Here is a 25,453-nt window from a genome sequence, read left to right on the forward strand (position 1 = left end):
GCATGCATGTGTCCACTCAAATATGTGTGCGATTTCAAGGAACAGTCCACGAAGGACTGAAAACTATTCTGGGCACTGGGGACTTGGGACAGGCATTCACAGACCAGCCCTGCCTTGACGAGACGGTTCCCAGTAAGAGGGACCCAGTCGTCGACACTGGGGGTTGGTTCACCGGACACCTAATGCCAGCGGCCCTCCCCCGCAGCCTCCTCTGTGACGACGGAGACCGGAGAGCCCCGTACGTGCTGGCCCGCCCTCCCTCCGGCCTGGAATGGCGATGTAACACAATCAGGTCAGCCAACTATAAACAAAAGTCCGTTGAAGGGTGTTCTGGAAAAGCTTTGGCTGTTCCGTGCGTGAGAAGAGGGACAGATACAGACACCACTTTTCGGCTCCCTGCTTGGAAGGCAGACGATGCTGCAGCCATCTTGCCACCAAGAGGTGACAAGCCAGACCCGAGGATGGCGGAGTAATGAAGCTTCCCCCATATGTCCCCGCTGACGCGGACGCGTGCACTCCCCCAGCTGCCCACCGCCTGCTTTTGCGTTTCTCCCTGTGAGGAGAGCGGCCCCTGCGTCTAAGCTGCTGTCCATAGTCGGGGCTCTCTGGTGTGAATACATCCCTGCATAGCCCTACGTGAGTAATCCCAGCTCTGCGACAGGTGCCGTGAGAAGGGGCAGGAGAAATGAGTTCTGGGAACAGAGGTGGAAAATGCTTCCAGGAGGAGGGAGCATCCGAGCTGAGCTTGATGGAGGTGCGCAGAGGCGAGACGGGCACCCCACGCACACGCCCACGCAGGAGGGGTGCCGGGGGAGCACCGGGGTTGGGGGGGGGTCCTGGTTGGGCTGCAGCACCAGTTAAGACAGAAGGGGCTGGGGTCCAGGGGCAGCAGATGAGAGCAAAAGCAGAAACCAGTTTGGATTTTATCTTCGGAGCTGTAGAGGAGCCCCTGAAAGCCATCAAGCTGGGGCGGGGTTGATGGTGGGGGTCCGGCGTCCCTGAGGTCTCCCGCCGAGGGACACGGAAGCCTGTACCACAATGGTGGCTGAAGGGCTCCATGGAAGGAAAGGATTTGTAAAGCCCTGGAACTTCATCCCACACTGCAGACACACACACACACACACACACACCACGCATACATACACATTCACACAACACACACACACAACACACACACATACACTCACACGACAGACACGCGTGCACTCGACACACACACACACACACAGACACACATTAGCACACACAAAAACCAGTGAAAACGCAGCAGCCGGGCCAAGGACCCACGGCGCCTTCCGCACCGTGTTCGCAGCCCTGTGGGTTTGTCGTTATCTCAAAGTAAAAAGCTTGATGGGGTTCGTTCCTTTAAATCTCCTGTAAGAGTCTAGGCCATGAGAAGGGAACCATGAGGGCAGGAGGAACAAAAGTCAAGCTGGTGCCGCAGACGCAGAGGCAGACAGGAGGGCAGCAGACACAGAATGTTGAGGCTGAATCAGTCCTGGGATCTCAAGGATGGGGAAGACGCAGTTTGAAGGCACCGACAGTGAGTCATGAAATCGTGTCAACGTGGGCGCCTGGGTGGCTCAGTGGGTTAGGCCGCTGTCTTCGGCTCGGGTCGTGATCTCGGGGTCCTGGGATCGAGTCCCGCATCGGGCGTATGTACATACACAGGTGCACATGCATACGCGTGTCAATGTACGTGCGTGTGTGTGTGCAGACACACGCGCACACACACGTGCACCCATGGGCACACTCATACGTGTGTGTACATGCTTGTTGGATGAGTTTTCCTTTTGCTCTGCTAACTCCTGGGCTCACGTCCGCCCCCTTGGGCTGCTGGTCTCCACAGTCCTTTTTGGAGCTTTGACCTTCGGTCCCAGGTCACCCTGCCCTGCGTCCTAAGCCCCCAAGTGACAGCGTACCGGGCCCCACCGCAGGTCTCCAAGGGATCCTATAGGAGCTCCAGAACTGGCCCAGGGCCCAGGGAGGCTGTGTCTGACAGCTTAGCCTGCACTGACCGGTAGCCGCTCCGGAATCACCACACGTCCTCCTGCTAACCTGACTGAGCATCCGCACGAGCTGCTCTGACCCTCTGGGGTCCGGTCTCGCGTCACCCCTGACGCCCCAAACAAAAGGAGCTCTCCTTCCGCAAGACGGGAGACCGCTTGATCCCACCCCGCGGCTCCGGACTGGAAGGAGTCACTTCAGGCCCGCTTTCCCCAAACAGTGTTCTTTAAAATACTAGGATCCCACGAGATATTAATAGGTAGTCTTAAAAAAAGAAGAAGAAGAAAGTCCCTCCGGGACGCTGGGGAAAGCAAAGATAGACACGGTGATTTCTCCCTAAGGAGCATCACCAGCGTTTTTCAGACGCTCCCTTGTTGGGAATATCACAACCCATGTCAGGTTGAGGAGCTTTATTTGTGGAAATCCTGCTCTCACTGCTGAGAACTCCAGGCACTCGTAGAAGGACACGGAAATGCTGCTCCGGGGAAGGGGGACACAAGGAATGACAGACCCTCCCTCCGTCCCTGCCCCGCCCCGCCCTGCTCCCAGCCTGGTGAGCCCAGGAGACGGGGATGCATTCCAGGGTGAAGAGCCAGATTCCTTCTGCGCAAGCCTAGAGGAAGGAAGGCACCCAGGCCTGGAAGGGTTGGCAAGGAGACGGAGCGGAGCGCTCCGGGGAAGACAGGGGTGAGGGAGGCGGGTGGGGACCCCTCAGCTTCGCCTCCCCCAACGCAGAACCCGCTGGGGAGAAGCCTCGGCTCACCCGGGTGCTCTCAGTATTTCTAGCCAAAGAGCAAAGTTGGAGGGAGGGAGAGAAACCGATGAAAATGGGGCAGGAGTAGGCACCTCTCTTCTGATGCGCTTCCATCTCTGTCCCTGCCGGTTTGCGCTCGCCCTCTGTCTACGAGCAGCCCTCCTCCCAGCACCAGGGCTTCTGAGGGCAGCCCTTGGGGCGGACGGTGTTCCCAAAGCCCGGGGAAGGGTAAAACCGTGCCACAAACCTACCCAAAACATCATTTGCATTTTAGTCCTGTTTCCTTTGGTCCGCGTGGGACAGTCTCTCTGTTGAATCCTCTGTTTGAGTCAGTTGCTTACTGTCTGCCAGAGGGACCAATCGCTTTTTCTTTAATTTCTGATTCCAAAAGAGTATCGTTCCAAATTCACAGAGGCCGCGAGCACCCGCGGAATTGAAGTCATTCTCGAAGTGTGTTTCACTGGTCCTTCCGGCGCGATGGAGGCTGAGAGCCCCTCCACGGCTTCGCGCTGGAACGCTGCACCCTACGGCTTAAGTAGGACCAGGTATCAGTGTGTTACTGGCGGCGCGGCAGGGACCCAGGGCTGGGGGCTTGCAGGCTTGACCTTTCTCCGGGTCGCATCCTGAGAAGCCGCAAACCAGGCCTGCGCTCTGGGATTCTCAGAAGCCTAGGTCTGCTCTGCCCACCCCCCCCCCTGCCTGCCCCACTGGAGGACCAGCTGGGTTTGGGGCGCGGAGGGGACCGACGCATAGACAGAAACACGCATTTCATCCAGATCTGCCCATCTCTCTCCTCTGACATCAGAGAGCTTTCTGCCCTGGGTTTCTGCTTGACAGAGATTTCCCGCCCTACCTTCTCTGCCCCAAGAACAGGCAGGTGTCGGTCCTCCCTTTCCCAGGGGCAAATAAGCTGTAGAGACTTGTCTTGGGGTAAAAAGACTACAAGGCAGGAAAAAGAGACACCAACCCCCAAGAAGGACCTGGCTATTTGGAGAGAACATGTTTTCCCTCTCTCCCCCCGTAGCTTCCAGATCTGGGAGGACAGTTCTCCCATCGTCCTATTCCGGCGGCTCTGAAATCCTGTCCCTGCTGGCCAGGACGGGTGCTGGATTCAGGTCCTGAGTCCCCTCTGATCAAGGTCGAGGGCTGCATCTGGGCAGTCTCCGTGGCCGTCGGTGGAGAGGCTCTCCTCCTCCCTGCCCTGGCCCCTCTGCCGGTCGGGGAGCCCAGGGGAAACAGGTGAGCCCACACATGTAAAGCGGTGCTGTGGCAGGGGAAGAGGGTCGCATCCCTGGGCTCTCAGCAGGTGGTGGACCCTGAGGTTCTCATCCTCAGCAGTAAAACAGGTCACGACAGGTGCCCTCCTCGCCAGGCCACGACGAGCCTCGGCCGAGATCATGCACGGAGCGCCCTGACCGGCACTGGGCGAGCCCACAATGAAAACGAGCCCCTGTAATCTCCAAGTACACGGAGACCCCTGGTAACCCTGTTTTGGTTTCTGGTTGGTTGTTCACCAGCCATCAACTTGATAGACTGTTCTAGAAAAGTGCCAGAAGCTAACATCAATTCACTGCTGGAGAGTTTCTGGATTCCCCCTTTCGTGTCCCCTTGTTACAAGAACTCGGAGCAATATTGATCGTTTCTAATTTCTAACATGTCCCCTCCCTCTCCCACTGCCTTTGACTTCTAGAAGTTTCCTCTGACAGCTCTTGCCGTCACCACTGCACTTCCTCTAGGGCCCCGGCAATTTAATTCATCCGAGCCCAGAGACAGGCATCCAGCGAACATGACCACACCCTCTCCTCCTACGCCACCACATACCTTCATTCAGTCACTCAACAAACATTCCAGAGTAGAGCACTGCGCTGGGGCAGTGTCAGCTACGCGCTGTCCAGAACAAGCGTGGGGTCTGCTATCTTAAACGTCCGTTTGCGTACCTTTCGCTTCATCCGTGTAGCATTAAAGAGGATTCCCCTCACCATAGAAAATGGAATTGAAGTAAGAATTGAGCAATTTTGCTTCCTCTTTGTCCCCTGGTGATTTCATATCATTTCCTCCAAGCAGGGAACCTTTCCTTGTTCTGTTCTTCTCTGTCCACACAAAGCCTTAGAAGTCGCTTCTGATGAGCTCAGCCGGCGCTCGGTTCCTCTCAGACTGCCTCTCTGCCTGTCGCTGTCTTTCCCCTTTTGTGTGTGATCAACTCTGTGCCTAGGGAGAGGCCCCGTGTAGCCCCACCGTTTCCCCCACGCCTCTCTCCCTTTCCTCTCTCACTGTGAAGGGTGCGAGTCAGGATAAGCCAGTTTTGCTGCAATAACAAACGTCACCTGTGTCTTAAAGCAACAAAAAGCCGTGGTTTAAATCTCGCTCACTCAGCCAGTGAGTGGGACGAGGGCCGGTCACCCTGCACCACGGGAACGCACGGCCTTCTCCCCGCTGGGGCAGGAGGACAGCGCCTGGGAGGGTCTCCCACCAGCGGGTCCATGCAGCAGCGGGAAGGGACGCCCGCCACTGCCACTCCCACGCCGATGGCCACAGCATGCCACGCGGTGCCGTCGAGCTGCGGGAGGCTGGGGAAGTGATCGCAGGAAGGAGGAGGGCAGGAACGGGGTGAGCACGAGCTCCCACCACGGGCCGAGTCACAGTCACACGACTGACATCTCATCTTCCAGGCCCTCCCAGTCCTTCAGCAGGACGGACCCTTGGTGATACTCTGACCCCCCTCGGGTTACACCCATCTCCAGCTGACCTCTTTTTCTAAAACAGTTTCATGTCTGATTCCTCCCAGCCCTACCCTTCACTCCTGAACCCTAAAGGAGAGATTCCTTGGTGAGAAACTCCAGCTGATCTGAGTTGGTTCCTGAAGACCCTCTTGGCCGTCCCGACCCCACATGACTCTGGCCCCACCCCGGTGGGGATCTGCAGGTAACCAGATCCCAGGGCTAGGCGCGCACAGGACAATTTCGAGAAGCTGTGCGTCAGAGCGCTCAGAACACGCTCACTAGGAAGGACGATCTGGTAAGCTCTTTGGAGCATGGCGAGAGCCGGCAGACAGAATTCAGCAACCCCCTACTTTTAAAAACATTATGTATTAGACACTCACATATGAGGTCTGGGGGCGCGCCAGTGGGTGGTGGAATGGATGTATTTTCAGCAGCAAACACAGTGGGTTTACAAGCGTGCTGTTTACGCTTCAGAGAGATCCCAGCAAGTTTTTACTGAGTGAAGAGTGATGAAGGAGAATTGCTTGCGGAATGCGCAACGTTGCGGATAGGTGTGCTGCCTGTTACTGACCGCCTCAAATTTAGAGCTTTATCTCAGTAAGAGAGCGCCCCGGGGCCTGTCATGTTTGCACCACTGACCTCTTCACTCTGCACAGCCCCGACCCGACCCTCCCATACACAGACCATTCTCCACCGTTCCCCAGGGCTTGGTTCTTTTCTAACGGCCTGGGCAGAGGCATCAGAGCCGTGGGTCACCTGGGAACAAATCCCAAATGGAAAGACGAAATGCAAACGGATTTCTCGCAAACAGATTTCACTCAACGGAAGGGCTACTCTTTGGACCGCTGGGAAGCCAGGTGGGTTTCAGTCTTTTTCAGGAACTTTTTTATATTGTCACAGATATAGACGTAGACACGGAATATAGGGAATATAGACGTAGACACCGATACAAATATAGCTGCACGTGTTCATTTCTTTATGCCTGGATACAGAGTATCTGTTCCAGCCACGTGGACCCTAAGTGGTTGTCATGCTTCTTGCTCTTGGAAAAGGCCTGTGCTCAGTGTTTGAAAGGAGCCAACAGCCCGACGAACCTGGGAGCACATTCCCCACTCGTTCAAGGCTCCGACATCGGGTCATTCCAGAGGCCTACTCTCCCCTCTGCTGTTCGACTCAACTCCTTCTCAACCATGGGCCATCCCCCTTTTGTATAAAACTCAAGCGAGGTTTGTGTGCTGGGGAACCAGGAGGCCACAGCCATTCTCCAAGGCCCCGCCGTTCCTCCTGGGGCACCACTCCCCAGATCAGCCCAGAGGGTGACGGTAATACACCCTAACACGAGCGTCTCGATCACAGTGACAATAGAGTCATGCCTGCTCGCATCCATATTATGACGCCAGGACCAGAATTAACCCATCTCCCACCGGTTACAGGATTAAAGCTCTGTCCCTCCCCCGGCTTTACACCCCGGCAAGCTAACGGGGGAGGTATAGGAGCGTGTGAGCCGTCTGGCCCGTCCATCGCCGCCTCCAGAAAGATCCGAATGCACGTCCTAGACACAGAGCTGAAGTCAGGGAAGATGACAGCTCGGAGATCACATACTAAGACACTTCCACCGGGAGTTTCGGAAGGGGAAGGTTGGCTGCCTCCCGTTGCTCCTCGGGCTGGGCGGGTCTGAGACGGACAGGGAGCGCTTCTGGAGAATCAGCGTGAACCAGCTTTGCGGGTCACCTCAGCTGGCAATCTGTTGGCGCACACGTGCCTTGGTGTCAGGACTGCGGTCCTCATTTCACAGAAGAGGAGACTGAGCCTCCAGGTCACCAGAGGAAGGATTGGAACCCAGATGTGTTGGGCTGCGGAACGTCTTCTTCTCCTCTGTCGCTGTGCTTCTCAAGCTGTGCACGCACACAACTCACCAGGGCACCTTGCGGAAACGCAGGCTCTGATTCAGTGGGTCTTGCCTCGCAGGGAGGAACCGAGAGGCCACGTTCCCAGCAAACTCCCAGGCCGTGTCGATGCTGCCGGTGTCCAGACCCGCTTGGATAGCAAACCGCACAGGCCGTCACGGCCGCGAGGGCTTCCGCTGAGAGTGCTCAAGGGCCCTTGGGGAGAAGGAGCGATCTTGGGAGACGATTGTGATTTCCGTGGACCATGGAACTGGGAGAGGTTTGAGCTGATTTCTCATGGTTCTTGGGGGCAGGGAGGCCTCCTGCTAACATCTGGGCTACATAAGTATTTACTTGTACAGAACACAACTCCTTCCTTTTTTCTAAGATGCAAAGGACCTTGAAAGTTCCTTTTTTGGTCTGCAGGCCACAGCTTCCCTGGAGAAAGACGACGTCTCCTGCTGGCCGTGCTCCTTCCTGCTCTCCGTCCCCCACAAGCAGGGGATGTTTCCCTCCGCTGGCCACCAGCCCCCCACCTCCCCACGCCCCTTCCCCACCACATGCCTTCCAAAATGTTAAAATTACAGCCATCATGCAAATTGCTTTGAGAGATGGTGAGCAACGGATGCTGAGAAACGGATGGTGAGAAATGGAGCTCATGTCGTAAAACCAGGGAGAAGTCCAAGTTTTCAGGAGAAAAAATGTAAAAAACATCTTTTTTTTTTTTTTACACATATTCCAAAAAGAGGGGGAGGAAGGGCAAAGAAAACAGGACCAGGGGTCCTCCCCACTGAGAGTCTGGGAAAGCTAAAGCGCCTGTTGGCAGTGCTTGGCTGGGATGGTGTATAGTCCCTCACGACAGCTCCAACGCGCACCCCAGGACGACGTGAGCAAGTCAGATGCCACTACCGCCTTCTTCCATGAGGCTCAATTTGAGCTCTACTTCTGATCTATCAAGAGCTGCCCCTTGAACCCCAGCCCCCAGTTTATTTCATGAAATCCAGCCCTACCAAGCCCCAACTGCATCTTTGGGCAGCGTCTGCAAAAGCCTGCAGGTCCTCTCCTGGACACACGCCCAAGACAGGTGTGTGCACGCGGGACTCGAGGACGCGGCGGCCGAGGCTTCCCCGAGAAGCCCGAATCCTGATTGCTCTGAACCGGGAACGACTCAAGTGTCCACCAGTAATAGACGGGGTGAGTGAATCGTGCTGTATTTATAGAGTGGAACACGCAGGAATGAGCGAACATAGCATCCAACAATACGGGCGGATTTCATAACAGAGTGGAGACAAGACTAAAGAGATCTGAGGCTTTGGAAGTCAGATCGGGAACATCCTCGGCAGAAGGGGAGAGGGAGAATGAGGGGACACGGAGGGAAGGGCATTTGGGGTGCCGGCTGGCTGGGCTCTGTTTCCTGGTCTGAGTGCTGGCTGCACCTGTGTTCACTGTGCGAGGAGTCATCGGGGGGTCTCCTCACCACCTGTGCTCTTTTCATGTCTATAGGGTACAGCTGAGTAGAAAAATTTGCTTAAAAAAAGAAAAAGCCTAACATTTCCCTCTAAGTCAAAACTTCTTTTCTTTTGATGACATCAAAGCAGCCCTTGGAAGGTGCCCGAATTCTCCTTCCCACACCAGCCTCTGCCCAGTCCCCCAAGTGACAGGCGATCATCCCCTCCCTGGGCGTATCCTCGCCAATCCCCAGACCAGGACCTGAGCCCCGAGCCCCACGGGGAGGGGAGGTCGGTGGGGTGACCATTCCTCTCCTCTGCCCTCATCTACCGGCTCCACTGCCCCAGCGCCTGGAGGGGAAGACCCAGCGCCTCGTGGTGCTCCTCCCCTTTTCAAAAGTCAGGTGGTCTGTCCCTGCACTTGAACCCTCACTGTGCTCCGTGCTGAGCTGATTCTGAGCCTCCTTGCTTCGGCCCTTGCTGCGTTTTTGCCTGAACCCTACGCCGGCGAGAAAGCCCAGGTCCCTTCTACTTCCCGGGAGGAAGGGCCAACTCAGATTTTCCTTAGACTTCCTGGGGCAGAACTTGACCTTAGCCTCGTCCCCCAGCCCTGGCCTTCTGTTGTAGCCACTCAGGGTGTGCCCCTTGCAGAGAGCTGGAGAGAAAACTTCCTGAAGGGTTTTTTTTGTGTGTGTGTGTGTGTGTGTGTGTGTGTGTGTGTGTGTTTTTCCCACCGAGAGACCCAATCCGGTCCTGAAACTTCACAATACACAGAAAGTAAGGTCAGCAGGGAGAAAACTGCCCACGGCCTAACAGAGATGACACAGCGAGAGCATTTCCTCTGGCTACACAATGGAGAAGCTGAGTAATCCCGGAACCACTCAATGACAGGGACTAAGCTCACGGGGTTTTAAGGTCAGCTGAAACTCGACTGCCATATTTGTCCTTCCCCTTGGGCGAAGCCTCTCTGAGAAAACCCTGCTTTTCCAGAAAATCAGAGCTGGAGTCTAGGGCACAGGCAGTTCCTGGCTGGCCGGCCTGGGCCGGGTGCTTCTCAGCTCTTCCCCGGGGTCAGGCAGCAGGACGACCGGGGTCAGAATGAGGCAATGCTGGCGAGGCAGCCGCCCCGGGGAGCCAGCTAGCCTCTGCCCAGCGGCCACAGGGAGCCGGAGAGGAAGCGAGTCAGCGGAGGCAGGCAGTCATCGGCGTGCCGACAGCGGGAGTCCCAGCCGAGTCGGGGCCCCCCCGCGCAGATGACCCTCCCCCCAGTGTAAGGACAGGTGCCACACACGGGGCAGGGGAAACCCACAATGCTGCTCAGAAGGCCCACGCAGCAGGGGTGGGGAGGGGGAAAGACGGCCAGAGAGTTTCGGCTGCGCCGTGCTTACTCTGGGCGACCTCGGACAAACGGCTAGACGCCTCGGGGACCCTGCCTCCTATCCGGAAAACGCTGGTACTGATGTCCATGCTTCAGCGCAGCGTGGTATGAAAAGAGAATGTCTGCCAAGCGGCTGGCACGCGGCAGAACTCAGGCAAGAGCTCATGCATTCGACAGGCTTGTAGGGACCCCGGCTGTATTGAGCTTTTTAACCCTCGATGTGCACAACCTCCTCCAGGGGCTCTGCTTCCCGGGGTCCTCTGCATCCGTGCAATGTGGCAGGTGCGAGCGAAGACGTTATCCCAGGCGGGACGAGCTCCTCAGCGTTGGCCCCAGCAGCAGACTCCTGGAGGGCTTAGTCTCTCCCTAAACCTCTCCCCCTTCACAAAGCCTCTTTAGCTGGAATCCCACCAACATGCTGGGGGTCCAGCATCCTCTTTTTCAACAGAAGCGCTTCTAGGAAGAGGAAGGGTCTGCTTGAGTCATTCAGCGACTACGGATGAATCAGCAGTCTGCCGCTATAAGGGGCTCAGGGGTTGGATCCGGAGCTGGAGGATGCAGCGAATTCAGGAGCTCAGAGCCCTTGGCGGACGGGGCAGGGGGTCAGCATGGGACACCTGGGGCCGTCCCAGTAGGCCATGGGTAGTGCTTCCTTCAGAGCATGGACATTGGAACCACACTGTCCAGGCTCAAATCTAATTCTCATCCCTTAGCAGCTGTGACCTTGGGAGAGCTCTTTCGTCTCTCTGGGTCTCAGTCCCCAATCTGTAAAATGGGGATGATGATCCTAAGATCACGTCACGAAGACGAGATGCTTGGAACCGAGCCTGGAATGCAGTAAGCATCATGTTCCTGTTGGTTGTTACTAAGAAACTAGAGAACCCGGGACCAGGATGCTGAATTACAAGGAAGATGGTGCCAAAGGCAAATTTCTTCCATTTCCAAACTCGAGGTCCGGCCAGAGTCCCTTAAATCATCCCTGTGAACCGGTGACCTACGCTGGGGAAGCAACACCCACTGGGGTTCAGATGGGTGAGGGGACGCTCTTCCCTTAGACACGTGGCACCTAAGATTGAAAGCTCTGTGATCACAATTACCCGTCTAAAGAAACCTCACAAAATGCCCTTAATCCGACCTTGACCTCGGCCTTCAAACTCAAAAGACAAGAATTAGCTTATTTTGCTTTTCTTTGCATTTAGGCTATGACCTCACTTTCCCCGGGACGACACCCTAAAGCAGTTAATGTCCTTCTTTGAACTTCCAGTTCCTCCTCCGTCAAGCGGGGATGAAACCCTCACCTCCCGCAGCCTGAAAAGGTTTGCATGAGATCACGTGGGTCATGAGTTCCGAGGTGCCTCCCACGGCTGGTGGGTTAGTTACACTGTTACCATTAACATCCTTTCCGATGCCAGACAAGTTTCTCCTCCTTGAAAAAGTTTCTCCCTCCCAAAGCTCTGCATTCCTCGGCTCCTCTTTGCGGTAAGCCGGGCCCAGCTCCGCCTGCACCGAGGTGCACCAAGGAGTCCCTGGGTGGAAACGGACGGGGCGGCCTCACTGCCTGCCGGCACGTCCCAGGGAAACTGTCCCAGATTGCTGGACGTAATTAGACATTTAAAAAAGGAAAGTATACACTCATGCTTACCCACACCCTCTGACTATTTAAGGGGCACAGAATGGCACCGCTAGAAACGACCTAATCTGATGACCTCATTTCAAGACAAGAACACCAAGGCCTCTCGGGGACACCTTGCCCAAGGTCACAGAGCAGGGCGAAGGTCAACTCAGACCAGACTCCTCCACTCCGGAATCCCACGGAGCACTCAGACCTCCTCCTAGGAGTCCAAATCCCGGAAGGTATGTTGGAAACTACTTGTGGAGATAACCATAGTTGTCTTTCTCTCTCTCTCTCTCTTTTTAAGATTTTATTTATTAATTTGACAGACAGAAATACCGCAAGAGAAGGAACACAAGCAGGGGGAGTAGAAGCAGGAGAAGCAGGCTTCCTGCCCAACGGGAGCCCCATGTGGGGCTCAATCCCAGGACCCTGAGATCCTGACCTGAGCCAAAGGCAAATGTTTAACAACTGAGCCACCCAGGTACCCCAATAGTTGTCTTTCTCGTTGAGGATAGAGCTACTCGTGTTTCTGTCTTATTCCCCAACCAGCCTCCAAGCTACTTGAAGGCAGGAACCAAGTTCAATCATTTCTTCACCAATGCCCTGTACGGCTGTGTGTTGCTAAGCCTAAAGACACTTTCTGTACAGTAATAAGAGAGCTTAAAATAAACCTGTTCACCTATTTCGACAAATCCATCCAAGGGGGTGATCAGAAATGTGGAGGGGAAAAACGTCATTCATAAAGATGCCCATGCAAATGCTACTCATAAACGTAAACTACTGACAAAGCACAACTCAAGTGTCTAACTAGGAGGGAAGGACCAATTACACCGTAGTATACTTACGTGATGGCGTTGGATTGTATTTTAATAACATTTTAGTTAAGCTCAACCAAATGGGGAATGTTAACTTAAAAAGCAGGTTACAAAATAATCTTTTTAAACAATGAACTGTGTTAAAGAATATGTGTAGAAAAAAATACTTGGAAAGATACAGGCCACAAATTCAAGAGGGGTTATCCCTAGGGAGTGGGTCATAGGGGGATTTCTTTTCCTTAGGATCTTCGGATTTTTCTAAATTATCTACAGTGGGTCAACCTTTTACAACAGAAAAAAAAAAAGTTACTCTAAAAGCAACAATTCAGAAGCTGCTTTTTAAAAGAGTGTGTGCTTAGGTCCATAGAAGATCTCAGGGTATCAAGGAATTATTATCGTGACAGAGAAATTTATTTTGCCCAAAAGCTAGCTACCGGTCTATCTCAGCCACAGATCCCCGTATAATGAGGGCACGTGACAACTTCCGACCAGTCACCTGTGTCCCAGAGCACTTGGTGCCATCTCTAGGCTAAATCGACCACAAACCAGCAGGCTAGCTCTCCCTTGCTGCAGGCACAGAGACCACGCATTCTGGAGAGTGTAGACAGCACCAGCCTTGGCACTGGGCTGACTGCATGGACCAGAGCGCTCCGTTCTTCCCCCTCATTTCATGCTGGACATGTCGTGTGAGCAACAAGCTTCTGTGATTAGCTCACTCCGATCACCGGAACTCAATCCGGTACCTGGTCTGGTGGTTCTCAAATTTGGCCGATGACTTGAGGCCCAGTTTAAATCCCAGTGCCTGAGGTGTGCCAGGCGGTTGAGTCAGCCGCTCTGGGGGCAGGTCCCAAGCATCAGTGAATCCAGCATGTGGCCAAGGTTGAGAATCAGGGGTCTGCTTCTAGGGACTCTCAAAGTATGGCCCCAACCAGCTGCAGCAGCAGACCTTGGAACTTTCTAGAAGGGTACATTTGCAGGCCCCACCCCAGACCTACTGACTCAGAAACTCCAGGGGTAGGTCCCAAGTTGTGTCAAGTAAGTCAGTCCTCCAGGTCATCCCAAGGCGTGCTCAAGTTTGAGAACCAGGGTCCTGGTTCTCTTCGCCTTGAGTGATACAGTCATAGGAACCCCTGTCGCTTGATCGAGGACAGGCTTCTTAATAAAGTTAGGAAAAGGCGTATTATAACGAGACACGGTACAACTCCTGAAAATGCCTCTTTGCTTGGATTCACCTTCAAAAGTATTTTTACATCTGCTTTTCCAAAAATGATTGCGCTAACTCACACACATTGTGAAAGAGACACCATAGGAATCCAGACGCATCGTGGGCGGGCATGGCTGGCGGCTCTCAGACCTGGACGTTCTGGAGCACACGGTCATTTTGTTTCTAACGTGGAAAGGACCAAAATAAGATGCAGGACCCATTCTCCAACGCAATGATACTTCGAAAACTTACAACAACTACCAGCTGACATGTTGTTTTTAGAAGATGACATTTTAACCCAGTAAAGAAGGATCTAATCTCAAAAAAAAGAAAGTCCGTGAAGGTCTCCGTCAGGGACCTTACATCTCACCATCTCTTTTTTCCCTTTTGCTCTGCCTGGTGAAACGTTTGTCACAGACAGGCCCTGGTCCTCAACCAGCGAGCCACGGAGCTGGGTGACAACGGAGGCCCGTGCTCGATTCCCCAGGACGTTACGTAATACCCAAAGCCTTCCAAAACGCACCAGAACTGAAACTTCCAGGCACTGCTGTAACCTTCAGCACCAAACTGTTACAACTCCCTCGGGACCTCTGTGCCCTGCAGGCTGGGAGGTTTAGCTCCTCCTGTCCTCAGTATGACTCTCCTATTTCCCAGTCTTCAATCCTGAACACAATGACAGGCCACAGCATGTCCTTAAGAATGGTCATCAGGAAGCCCCCATTTAAAAAGACAGAAGCCAGGGCCAGCCTGACTCACGCTTTCCCCCGGGCAATTCCACCACCACTCAGAGCAACAAAGTGCTTCTCTCCTAAGGGACAAGGAACTGGGCACAATCTCCATAATTTTTTGTCACATTCACTTATGAGTTGGCGGACTGCCTGGGAACCAACTAGGACGTCCTCCCTTTGGGGGCGGGCGAGGCCTGAAGTCAGTGCTCTGGAACAAGGTTATTAGTACAAAGGCAGAGGGCAGGCCAGCTGACCAAATTCAGCTGGCCTCGGGTCCAGGTTTCTCTTCCAATATGTTTTGCCCCAGAAAACCCTAATTCTGAGCCTGGCGGGACAGGGCTCCTGGAACGCAGCTTCTCCTCTCGGAGCATTTGTTCTCTGAGCAGTGAGAGTGGGTCCTCTTTTCAACCATCCACACCCAGCAGAAGAACAGGTTTCTGGGAGCCTCGGATTGGCTCCAGCACACTGAGGAGGACACACTCAGATAGGAGGTCCGCTGCAGACGGGGTCAGGCAGTGAGCGGAGAAAGCGCTCCCCTAGGGGACATTAAAGGCAGTGTTGTTCGGAGAGGTCCGGGAGCTGATTCCAGCTGCCATGAGCTAATCTCTTCGAACAGGAAGCATTTCGGGGAGCATCTGGGGAGAGGGCAGGGAGGGGCAAAGACAAGCAGGCAGATTTTACCTCTCACACCTGCATTTCTGACCCCGGGGGAGTGGTGATCCCTCGTCGCGCGGGCAGAACAGGGCCCTAGATGGTGTCTCTGAGCCCCAACACAAGTTTGTGGGTGTGCTTAGAGGGGCCATGGAAACCATTATTTCTTTCAGATCACAGGGTGAGAGAAGCCGGGTGGTCCCAAGCAAGGCTCCAGTCACACCCCAGGACTGCCAGCCCCCACCAACACTCTTCGGGTCCCTGGTCAGGGGACATGAGCAGCTCCTTTCGGTTTTTGTGGAACCTGTTACAGCCATTCCCCGTGGCCATGGGAACTCTATCTGCTTGTTACTCCATTGAAACCGGAATGTCGGGCCTGGAAGGAAAGTTAAATAATTAAGTAGATATAATGCCTTTGTTTAAAACAATGCCTTTAATTTGTTAAGATAACCATAATCTTGTATTTTTAGGTAGTGTCAACAATCAAAGGCAAGGAAATTTTAAAAAGCAAGAAAAACAAGTTTAGTGAAACTATTCTAACCGTAGGGATGAGATGGAAATCGAGCCCAGGGGCCCCAGTGCACATTTGCTGGGAGCTGGGCCTCCGGAGGGTTTTCATTCTCGTCTCCCCACCGAGATTTTGGCAGAGCGCCCCTTTCTCGTCCCTGAGGCTCCGGCTTTCAGTCCCAGGAGCCCCGGCGCGCTCAGCCCAGAGCTCAGCTCCCGGACACTATTACAACCCAAACCTGATTATGGAAAGTCATGAGTAATTTTTGCATTATAACAATTACGGGACTGAAAGCCAGGACTCCCTCCCTCGGTGAATTCTCATGCCGGCTTCAAGGGCTCCCCAGGGAGGACGGTTCTCAGTCAGCTTGTGGGAAAAAGCCTCCCTTCCCGGGCCGGTGCTCCGTTTCCACCTCAGCCTCTGGGTCCAACACCACCCCGAGGAGGCTGAGGAGAATCACCACCAAACCGCCCTCCAGTCCCGCAGGTGAGGCCCCAAGGAAACCAGAGCACCCGAGAGAAGGAAGTTTGGTCCGGCAATGGAATCCACCCAAATTTCTGGAAAGTCTTCAAAGAACCAGAAGGGTCAGAACAGAGCCATCCTGTAGCCCTGAGAGCCCCTCCTAGGCCCCTAGACACTGTTGGAGCTCAAGGGGTTAATAGTTGTTCAGGCGGATGAGACAGACATTCCCATGGGAGCCAGCAAAGTCCCATGCAGAGCGAGGTGGCCCACCAGGTTGGAGCACGGCTCGGGCTGGGGCCATGGAAGGTGAGGGCCACAGGCCCATCGAGGCCTGGTGCTGGCCTCTGGGCGCCCAGCCCAGAGGTATGCTGTTGGAACTCAATGAATGCATCGAAATACTGATTATCGGAAGTTGCAATCCGGGCCTGGCTGTGCTGCACCAAAGGCAACGGGAGGGAGAGAATGAGAGCCCGATGTGGGTGTGGGACCCAGGCTCCAGCCCGGGGGTCTCATTACAGACCCGTGTCCGGGTGAAGGCCAGCGAGGACCCGGGCTAGGGCCTGCACAGGGCAGCCGGGGCGAGGGGCAGGAGCCAAAGGCCCTAGAAAGGAGAGTGGGAGAGAACGCGCTAACGGGGACCCTACATTTGTTCTTCCAGAAATGTTTATTGGGGTTTAGTGTGTTAGGCAACTGCATTCGTCACTGGAGAGAAAGAGAACTCGACCCCCCGAAAACGACAGAGATGGGGCCGTGGAGGAGTAAACAGAGAGTTATAACAACGTAAGTGCTACCGGCAGGCAAGTACTGGGTGCTCTAGGGATCGCAGGAGAAGCTGTCACCCAGGCTGAAGAGTGGGGGGAAGGGGGGGCAGGGTGCAGGAGGAGGGGTCCAAGGGACGCCCCATGCAAAAGCCTGGAGGTCAAGTGGGAGCGTGACTTGGGCTGGAAGGTACTTCGCAGGGGCTGGGAGACCCCAGACGAGCGGGAAGCCTCTCCACCAGCAGTCCAGCTTTCATCCTAAAGTCAGTGGGGCAGCCACGGACCCTGGGCAGATAACAAAGATGCTTGCGTTCTAGAAACTCAAGTACAGGTCACTTGGCAGAGCAGAGGTCGATCTTCTGCAAGCAGCGTCCCGGATACCAGGGGCACGCAGCGGGTGGGAAACCCCTTGTCCGTGTGACCAGCTCTCCCTGACACTTGACAAGGGAACGCTGGGCATGCGGGGCCCCATTTAATTGGCCCAAGAGGGACTCAGTCTAATGGCTCATGGGAGGCTCAAGGGGGAACCCCCCCCCCCTCTGAAACTGTCCTACGAGTGAGGTTAAAAACAGGTTTGGAGAGCACTGCCACCTTAAAGGGCAGACGGGTTCCATCCTAGAAATTCCTTCTTGCCGTTGTCTCGTGGGTGAGGACGCTGGGCTCCAACAGGAAGACCCCGATTCTCGACTGCACCCTGCTGCTTGCTGGCTTCGTGACCCAGGGGGGCTGGTCCCAGGGAGCAACCTCCTCTGTCACACGGGAGCACTCTCACAGCTGGAAGGGCTGCTTTGCAGACTAGGACACAACGTAAAGTTCCTACCCTACATCATAGGGGCTCAGAAAGTGCCAACTGTTGCTTTTCTTCCACTCACTTGGAAGGCTCCCAGTCCATTGGCCAGCCCGCGCTCCCACCGCAGGCATCTTCAGGTGGCCCAGCTCCACTCCCAGTGGCCCAGCTCCACTCCCGGTGGCCCACGGGATCCAAGAGCCCGGCCCAGGAGCACTCTGCAGGCAAGCTGTCCTCACTGGCCGCACACAGGGCTCCTGGTCCAAGGCCAGGCGAACAACCTGAATGGGGGAGGGGGGGTGACGGGGGCAGGGAAGAAAGCTGCTTCCTGGAGGGCAGACACGCCCAGTCGCAGCCTTACATGCTGCAGCAACTCCATTCAAAATTAAGGAGTGAAAAGAAAATGACCCCCGGGCCTTGGAATCAAGCCCACTCTTTAAGGCACCTGAAACCCCTGCACCTGAACACGTCCCTCCGGCCACCCAGAAAAGAGATTCAGTGAAACCCCTCGTTAAGTTACACGCATTCACCTGGCACAAAGGGTGGGAAAGACCAGTTCTGAGACCAACAGCCTTCCTGGGCATCAAAAAGAACAGATCCACTTGATCAAATCCAGGAACTACAAGGTCCCTAAAAGCCAAAGACCCAGACTAGAGCATCCTCATGAACATAACATTCTGGTGCTCATCTGTGTCTCCCCTCATTTGTCCTACCATCTGTGCTACCCTCGAAGCTCAACTCCACGGTCTCAGCTCCTCGTACCGAATCAGCCTTACGAAAAATGTCTGTTGGAAACCACCGGAGAATCTAGGGGGAGGCTCCTGAAATCACAGTGTCCCGAGGCCGTGTCAGGTAATCAGTACCCTGTACTCCGTGTGGCCCTCGGGACCCATTCTCTTCTCAGCCAGAAAGCAGTGAGCCCCAGGAACAACGTAGGAGGAGCAGTTGGAGTCAGACAATCATGAAGTCCTTCAAAAAGTCGATATGAACTCCCGACACTGCAGCATTGGCTTCTCAAACCACGAAGATGTTTTGAGAAACATCCAGGCTCTCGGCCCTGCGATCTGACAATCCACACAAGTAGAAACCATACGGAATTTCATGGACACGTCTACGGGAGAAGATCAAATAGACTTTCATGTGTAACATACATGAAAGACCTTTTCCTGTGGCATTTGCAATGAATGATCCTCATTGGTCCAAGAAGGAATCGGCCCCCGTGAGCCCAAGGCCATTTACCGTAACCAAAGGGGAAGGCGCCCTGGGAAGTCGTGGTGGGACTCACTCACTCCTCCTGGCGTCCCACGGGCTCTCTGAAAGCCACGTGTTACCAGACCTGCATTTTTTGCGAGGGCACGCAGAGGTAACACAGAAGGATAGTGCACCCAGAAAACATCTCTGTTGGACGACAGCGTCTCAAGTCAATCTTGAGGACAACAAAGGATGGAACTTCTTAGTATTGTTGCTAAAAATATCCGTGTGGCTTTGGGTCATTCCTCCTAAATACGCAGATATAAAGAACATGCCTAAGACTGTCCCTGATGCCTAGTAAGTGTTTGCTAAATCAGAAATGTTTCACCATCAGACTTGCCAAACCTGACACTGTTCTAGGCCCAACTAAAAATATAATGTCATTATCAGCCTGCTTGACCCTCTGTGACGGCCCTCATCGGTTATCTGTAGGGCTCTGACAGGTGTTCCCCAGCTGCCCAGGCTCAAGAAGCCCTACTGAAGTCCAAAATGGCCAGTGTTTCTGGAAAAACGTGGGCAAGAAGCTTTGGGTGAGCTCCAGAGAAAGGTGTTAGAATGGAACCACCTAGAAGAATGCCTCTTTAAAACCTCAGTTCTGGGTGTAGTATCGGTGCAAAAGCTCCTCTCTTTTTGTCCTACATGATCAGAGACATGGGGGCTGAGCCAGACTGGGTTTAGAGCCATGTCTCAGGGACTCTCCCTGGTCAGGAGCCACATCGGACTCACAGCCAGAGTGCAGACTCCACTTAAAGAGCTGTTATCTTGGAAGATGTGGGGCAGTAAAGTGTCCATCGTCGAGATGGGTGATGTACAAGATGATCTCTTGTCAGTTCAATGGACAACGGTCCACACCATCACTAACACAAAATGTCCACACACCTTACAAATTAGATTCCAATGATAAGACCAGAGTTATATTTACATGTTTAGACATATCTGTATCATGGGACTTGCAAGAGAAAGAACGGGCAGGGAGAACCTGGCCTCCAAGGAAATCTTTATACCAAAATCCTGTCCATAGGGAGGTGCTCAGATGGCTTGCCGGTTAATTTTAGAACAGGAAGCAGAAGGTCATCTAACTAAAAGCTAAGCCAAAATGGCAAGGGTGTCAGTTAGAACTGAGTGGCCCAGGTTCCCTAGGGCACATCTCGAATTTCTGGAGGCGAGACGTTGGTCGGGGTCTCCAAAAAAGTTGACTGATGGGGCATCTGGCTGGCTCTGTCGGCGGAGCCTGAGACTTGATCTCAGGGTCGTGAGTTCGAGCCCTACACTGGCATAGAGTCTCCTTAAAATAAAACACTCCTAAAAAAAAAAAAAAAAAAAACTGACTGATAATATAAGCAAAGCAATTAATTAGTAATTTTTCACTTGATCGGTGTCCTGAGTACGGCCTGAAATCCAGGCAAAGGAGAACACAGTCAGAAACCATGAACCCTTAGTCGGTGCCCTAACTTCCAGGAGTGCACAGGACAGCCCACTTGGTAACTGAGCACCAAGAATATCCATGTCCCTTCTGAAACATAGGATTTTAAAAGCTCCCTGTCTGTGCCCTGCTTCTGCATCACACAAATACATGTAGCTGTGAATACTTAAAAGTTGAACATCGGTAAGTGGGTTCTTTTTTTTAAGTGGGTTCATTTTTAAATTAGGCTAACAAATCTAAATGAGCATTCAAATTCCTCCCTGGACTCTGAAATGTTTGACTGCTATTGTGGTTTTTAAGAATGTCATGCGGGCCGCCTGGATGGCTCAGTGGTTAAGCGTCTGCCTTCGGGTTGGCTCATGATCTCGGGGTCCTGAGACAGAGCCCCGCATCGGGCTCCCTGCTCCGTGGGAAGCCTGCTTCTCCCTCCCCCACTCCTCCTATTTGTATTCCCTCTCTCACTGTGTCTCTCTCTCTAATAATAAATAAAATCTTAAAAAAAAAAAAAAAAGAACTTAATGCAATGTTTCGGGGAGCCGGGGCAGGTGGGCCACCCAACATAAGAGAGGAAGAGGTAGGGCCATGCTCTTTATCTTTGGGATATTGTGGAGCCTGTCACAGGGTATCTGCTGGGTCAGATGAAGGGGTCGGGGGGAGGGGGAGGCAAGATTATTGGGGGAAACTGACTTTAACACAAAGGGTTTAAGATCATACTCCCGGTGACCTCATGGAGTGGGGTAGTCAGTGGAGCCCGTCACAGCCTCACACGTCATCGGAATTCATCATTCATACGTAACTCTCACGACGGGAGAACAGAAGCACAAACGCTTACGTGACATGCACAGTAACAGCCGCCTACCTTGCCCAAGACTGCTCTGAGGACCCAGTTACATAACACATGCGAAGGCGCTAACCGTAACCGCCTAAGCTCCCCACAGTAAAGAACAGCCTGCAGCCTCTACCTTTGTCTCCTGCAACAGTGCTTCTCAAAGTCAACGTGCCCAGAAACCATCTGGAGACCTTGCCCAAGAGCACAGTCCCATCAGGTAGGTCTGGGTTGGGGCCAAGACTGCGCTATCCCCCCAGCTCCTGGGCGATGCTCCCTCGTGGGGACAGAAGCTGTGAGAGATCGTCCCAATTCTCGGGGCATGACGGCCGTGAGGGACCTACTTCCTGAGCGTCTTGTAGACTTGGTCATCCCACAAGTCCGCCTGCCTCATTGGGTTCTGAATCGAGTCCTTGAAATTCAGTAGCAAAGCGCTCTTCCTCGGACAGTCCGAGAAGGAAGGGGTGTCTGTGTGTCCCATGTTTGAGGACTAGAGACAACAACGTGCATGAGCGCGGAGAGCCAACTGGCCAGTCCACTGCTCTGTGACTCCGGCTTATCTCAAAGGGGGCTGGAGGAGGGGCGGACTCTGTCCTTGTCAACGTACCCAGGCGAGAGAAAAACCTGCTCGTTCCAAATTGGCAGGAGAGACTACATTACCTTCTCAATCTGAAGAAAAGGGCTCAAAAGATCCAGGAGGGCAAGAAACAAACAAACAAACAAACAAATACCGGAGCAAATAAGAAAGTTGCGGAAATGCTGTGTTCCCGCCTGATTCAGAAGCACCCGGGTCTCCCGGGGTCGGCAAGGAAGAAAAGGAAACCGGCAGCTCTCCAGGGCTGGTGTGCCTCAGCATCACGGGGCTGGACAAAATTCAGACTGCTCTGCCCCCAGAGCTTCTGATCGATCAGGGCTGGGATAGGGCCTGGAATCTACGCAGGGGGCGACACCGTGGCTCACAGGTCGCTGTGTCCCCACCCCCACCCCCCACCCCCCAGGGCGCAGCACAGTGCCCAGTACACACTGCTGGTCCCCAGCAAGGATCTGCCGAACCAATGCCCGTTCTCACTTTCCCTCCCAGAAACGATTTACTCCTTGTGTACAGATACTTGCCGCAAGCATCTTGTACATGTGTTCACTTCAAGAACCCGCCACACGTGTCCCAGGCATGCCAGCCCCTGGCCTAAAGGGCTGTACCGTTCAATGAAATCAATGCCTATCAAGGACGCCGTATCACCCTTTTCCCCCATCCTACCTGGACCGCCAGTGTCTCAGCCTTCTCTATCACTAAAATGGAAACAGACAACTCACCTGCCCAAAGGACCGTAGAAAGAAAGACCTGCCTAGGTGAAAACAGGCCAATTCAATTCACACATACTCAAGCAAAAAAAAAAAAAAAAATTTTAATCAAGACAGGAATTTGCCAAGAGTGCTCACGAATGTCTGTGTCCGCCCTGGAAACCCAGAGATGGTGCTGGACCAAGCTGTGGTCCCACGGCAGAAAGCATAGGGAAGGCTGCAGGCTTCTCCCCCGACTCCGAGCTCCGTACCAAGTAGAACCCAGAAGGGGCGGCGGCAGACGTTTTTCAAAATCTCTGCCTGATCTGCACGTTACCATAGTCACATTCATTCTGAAAAACAGGTGCTTCTGTTAAAATTAGCTGTTTCAGACTGTCAAGTGCGTTAGCTCCCTATGCCAGGTTTAAAAAGAAAATACTCACAAAATAACCAGTCAGACGTAACTGATGCTTCCACAGCCACAGTCTTTAGATTTTTTTGAGAAACATGACCCTAAATTAGAAATAACTCAGGTGACGAGGAGGATGGGTTAGGGAAGAATGCACACACACACACACATACACACACAACACGCACAACACACACCACACACACCTTCTACATTTCCCAAAATCAACCCATAACGAATAAGAGAAAAAGGCCAAGTTTAAAACAGCTGAGGAAAGACAGAGCTCTTTTCTAGTTAAGTCTTGTGTTTGAAAGCCTTTTGTCCCATTTACTTGGGTTCACTGTCATAAATAATGGCTTTTGTTCCACAACTTAGCCATAATGATTTCCTTTTCTCCTGACCAAAGGAAGGTTTTCGACATCCCCAGTCAGGATGGTGCCCATTAAGCCTAAGGAAGAAAACTCGCCCTAGGAAATCCAAAGAGCCTAAAGATTGAGGTCTTAAATTAACTCTAATGTAGTTTCATTTAAAAAAAAAAAAAAAAAGAATCAGGCCACTCTGATTTTATTCCTGGAACTTAGTATCTCTGCTGACCTTATTAAGCCCTGTGAACTAGGTCTGAGATGCTCCTTTTTAAAAATCAAGGCTATTTCAAAAACAAGTTTAGCCAGCTGGTGCACCAGAAACTAAAATGTCAAATAAAATGTCAAAGGCCTGGGCCCAGACCCCTTGCCTAGCGAAACAACACAGATACACAGAAATGCTATACGCGCCTCAATCTGGTCTCCTCCGCCCTGCTGAACAAAGTACAAGAATCCATTCCAAGCCACCTGCTGGAAGAAAAATCCTACTCTTAATCTTAGAGACAGAGGCAGGGGGAGAAGGATGTTAAAACACTACCGAAACTTTTAACAACTTCAGAGGACAGAGAGTTTGAATATTACAAGTCGGTATCTTTAATACACAGAAGTGTGAAGAGCCAGGATCGGTTGGCTAAGACAAAAAGAAGTTTCAAAATTAATTTGGTGGCAAGCTAGTTAACTTCATCCAAGTAGATAAGGAAGACAAATTTTTTTTTCTTTTTTTTTTTTTTGGCATGCACTGTCCTGAAAATTGCTTCTGCAGAAGGAATGAGTCCAAGGAACAATTGGCAATCATTTTCGTCTTCATCAAACACCAAATTTACAGATTCCTGGCCCTAATTTTATTTTACTTTGTTCCTTTCGGTTTACTCTTTGTGATCTACATAGGCTAAAGGAACATCTATAATTAGAAACTCTCTGTATAATTACTTATGTATATGCAATAAATAAAAGGAACAAATCCTAAATGCAAGCACGATTGTCATTGGCACTGGGTTATGTTTCCTCCCCCCAAATAGTTTCTGAATCTGACTGACCCAGACTAAAGGGTTGGGGGGTAGAGGAAGAAACATTCTCAAGGTCGTTGTCATTTTTTAAATTAAAAATTTGATTTTTTTTTTTTTAATCTACCAGGTCCTAGGAGAGAAACAACAGCTCCCTTGACTGTTTCTAAGAAATGTATGTGCACTACCGCTTTAAGACTTTTCCAAACATCAAATTCAGAGCAGCTCCCCGATCCTACTCTGACCCAACACAGGTTTAAAGATGCTTTACATGTTGAATACGATGTTCTTGTAATAAACAGAGCTAGTCGAGTAAAACAGTCAATAGGACTTTCATATATGTTACAGTGAAAAACACTTTCTTCTCAGAGCCTCGGGAACTACCAAGGTTCCAGCACAACAGATCAGACGAATTGTAAACTGAGCAAATTTAAAGCATGTTTGGGTTTTTATCCATGTGGCTCTCCCAGGGCAAGCCCTGTGAAGAAGAATGTTATACTTTCAGCGGGAAAACGTCCCAAACTTAACAAGTTTCAGTAAAACTATACACTTCTCTCTCCCCGATTTTCTTTTTTAACTGTCTGCAGAAAGGACAAACTCCCTTAAAATAACTCCAAACGTCAGTTAACAAAGCCTTCTTCCAATATGAAACCAACCAGAGCAGATCTTAGATCAAGGTCACGGAAATCAGCCCTTTGCCTGCAACCACGCTGTGGCTCTAGAAGGTTCCTACCACTTTCCAGAACACCCCTTCCTCTCTTAAACAGTCTGGAACCCTGCGAACTTCTTCCTACAATCACAAGTGACTGGGTCCTGTGCGAAGAGACCTGCCTACATAAAAGAGGCTGCAAAGTCTCCTGAAGGTCCTTGCTTATAGCCCAGTTTCCCGCTCCAGCGACCAGCTCCCCTGACCTGGCAAGGGTGGGGTACCACGCAGGATTAGGAAGGGCCCGAATCTGAAAGAGACAGGCAGAATACCAAGCAGACCCCGGTCAGCCTGACCCACTGTCCATCAGGACAGACAGCAGTGGGACACAAGGGTGGGGCTTAAGTACTTTCCAGGAGAAACCAGATGCAAGACCAAACTCCACTTGCCAGCCCAACCCCCGGCATGGTACCTACTGCCAATCATTCCCCTGGCACCTCTCCAAGAACAGTGTTCTCCAATTCTAGGCTGCT

General features: G+C 52.7%; 2 long non-coding RNA genes across 3 annotated transcripts; one reads left to right on the top strand and one right to left on the bottom strand.

The window, feature by feature from the left end:
• Positions 1-588: 588 nt before the first annotated feature.
• Positions 589-17,105, top strand: LOC309867557. Of its 2 annotated transcripts, none has more exons than XR_014313242.1 (3): positions 589-636; positions 11,858-12,047; positions 16,835-17,105. It is a non-coding gene; the product is annotated as an uncharacterized lncRNA (long non-coding RNA). The 2 variants fall into 2 exon arrangements; XR_014313243.1 differs by lacking the exon at positions 589-636 and adding an exon at positions 8,434-8,561.
• On the bottom strand, positions 3,107-4,799 carry LOC309867558. The gene is made up of 2 exons (XR_014313244.1): positions 4,583-4,799; positions 3,107-3,291 (listed from the first exon to the last, which is right to left on the bottom strand). It is a non-coding gene; the product is annotated as an uncharacterized lncRNA (long non-coding RNA).
• Positions 17,106-25,453: the final 8,348 nt, after the last annotated feature.

The sequence above is a fragment of the Mustela nivalis genome (assembly GCF_964662115.1).
Source record: "Mustela nivalis genome assembly, chromosome: 6".
Classification (NCBI taxonomy): Eukaryota; Metazoa; Chordata; class Mammalia; order Carnivora; family Mustelidae; genus Mustela; species Mustela nivalis.